Below are 2,500 nucleotides of genomic sequence, written 5' to 3'. Positions count from 1 at the left end.
TTTCGTGTTGCCACATTGCATGCGAACGGCATGAAACTTCCAGAGGCATTTGCAGCAGGAATGCATGTGCAGTCAAAAAAGTGAATATTTTTCACGGATAGACCCCGTGAAACGCTAGAAATTGGCGGCGATGTCTCTCTTGTGGCTCACGGGGCTGTTAGGGTGGCACAGAAATCCCTCGGAATGGGAAAACGGGTCATTTTCGTGTCGCCACATTGCATGCGAACCGCATGAAACTTCCAGAGGCATTTGCAGCAGAAATGCATGTGCAGTCAAAAAATTGAATATTTTTCACGGATAGACCCCGTGAAACGCTAGAAATTGGCGGGGATGTGTCTCTTGTGGCTCACGGGGCTGTTAGGGTGGCACAGAAATCCCTCGGAATGGGAAAAAACGGGTCATTTTCGTGTCGCCACATTGCATGCGAACCGCATGAAACTTCCAGAGGCATTTGCAGCAGGAATGCATGTGCACTCAAAAAATGTGATATTTTTCACGGAGAGACCCCGTGAAACGCTAGAAGTGGGCGGGGATGTCTCTCTTGTGGCTCACGGGGCTGTTAGGGTGGCACAGAAATCCCTCGGAATGGGAAAACGGGTCATTTTCGTGTCGCCACATTGCATACGAACCGCATGAAACTTCCAGAGGCATTTGCAGCAGGAATGCATGTGCACTCAAAAAAGTGAATATTTCTCACGGATAGACCCCGTGATACGCTAGAAATTGGCGGGGATGTCTCTCTTGTGGCTCACGGGGCTGTTAGGGTGGCACAGAAATCCCTCGGAATGGGAAAACGGGTCATTTTCGTGTCGCCACATTGCATGCGAACCGCATGCAACTTCCAGAGGCATTTGCAGCAGAAATGCATGTGCAGTCAAAAAAAAATTGATATTTTTCACGGATAGACCCCGTGAAACGCTAGAAATTGGCGGGGATGTGTCTCTTGTGGCTCACGGGGCTGTTCGGGTCGCACAGAAATCCCTGGGAATGGGAAAACGGGTCATTTTCGTGTTGCCACATTGCGTACGAACCGCATGAAACTTCCAGAGGCATTTGCAGCAGGAATGCATGTGCACTCAAAAACTTCTATATGTTTCACGGATAGACCCCGTGAAACGCTAGAAATTGGCGGGGATGTGTCTCTTGTGGCTCACGGGGCTGTTAGGGTGGCACAGAACTCCCTCGGAATGGGAAAAGGGGTCATTTTCGTGTTGCCACATTGCATAGGAACGCCATGAAACTTCCAGAGGCATTTGCAGCAGAAAGGCACGTGCACTCAAAAATTTTAATATTTTTCACGCATAGACCCCGTCAAACGCTAGAAGTTGGCGGGGATGTCTCTCTTGTGGCTCACGGGGCTGTTAGGGTCGCACAGAAATGCCTCGGAATGGGAAAACGGGTCATTTTTGTGTGGCCACATTGCATAGGAACGGCATGAAACTTCCAGAGGCATTTGCAGCAGGAATGCATGTGCACTCAAAAACGTCTATATTTTTCACGGATAGACCCCGTGAAACGCTATAAATTGGCGGGGATGTCTCTCTTGTGGCTCACGGGCGCTGTTAGTTAGGGTCGCACAGAAATCCCTCGGAATGGGAAAAGGGGTCATTTTCGTGTTGCCACATTGCGTACGAACGGCATGAAACTTCCAGAGGCATCTGCAGCAGAAATGCATGTGCACTCAAAAACGTCTATATTTTTCACGGATAGACCCCGTGAAACGCTAGAAATTGGCGGGGATGTGTCTCTTGTGGCTCACGGGGCTGTTAGGGTCGCACAGAAATCCCTCGGAATGGGAAAACGGGTCATTTTCGTGTTGCCACAATTGGCATACGAACGGCATGAAACTTCCAGAGGCATTTGCAGCAGAAATGCATGTGCACTCAAAAACGTGAATATTTTTTCACGGATAGACCCCGTCAAACGCTCGAATTTGGCGGGGATGTTTCTCTTGTGGGTCACGGGGCTGTTCGGCTCGCACAGAACTCCCTTGGTCCACCTGATTCGTGCATACAGGCAGCAACTAAAACTCTGTAAACCTGCTGTGAGGACATCTAAACACTGGACCAGTGAGGCTGTGGAAGATTTGCGGGCGTGCTTAGACTGTACTGACTGGGATATGTTCACGACTGCTACCAATAGTCTGGATGAACTCACAGAGGCTGTGTACATCAGCTTCTGTGAGGACTGCTGTATCCCAACACGTACCAGGGTGAACTTTAACAACAACAAGCCCTGGTTCTCAGCAAAGCTCAAAAGGTTGAGGTTGGAGAAGGAGGAAGCGTTTAGGAGTGGGGATAGAGACAGATTCAAGGAGTCGAAGAACAGGTTTAGCAAAGCGGTGAGAGAGGCTAAACGACTGTACTCAGAGACACTAAAACACCAGTTCTCTACTAACGACGCTGCTTCTGTCTGCCAAAGGGCTCAGGCACATCACCAACTACAAACCCAGAGCGCCCCACACCACTAACGACTCCCGCCTAGCCAACGACCTGAACGA

This window comes from Petromyzon marinus, unplaced genomic scaffold (genome assembly GCF_048934315.1).
Source record: "Petromyzon marinus isolate PM22_M1 ecotype Great Lakes invasive population unplaced genomic scaffold, UKy_Petmar_22M1.pri1.0 PM_G_Scaffold_110, whole genome shotgun sequence".
Lineage (NCBI taxonomy): Eukaryota > Metazoa > Chordata > Hyperoartia > Petromyzontiformes > Petromyzontidae > Petromyzon > Petromyzon marinus.
This window is presented reverse-complemented; position numbering follows the sequence as displayed.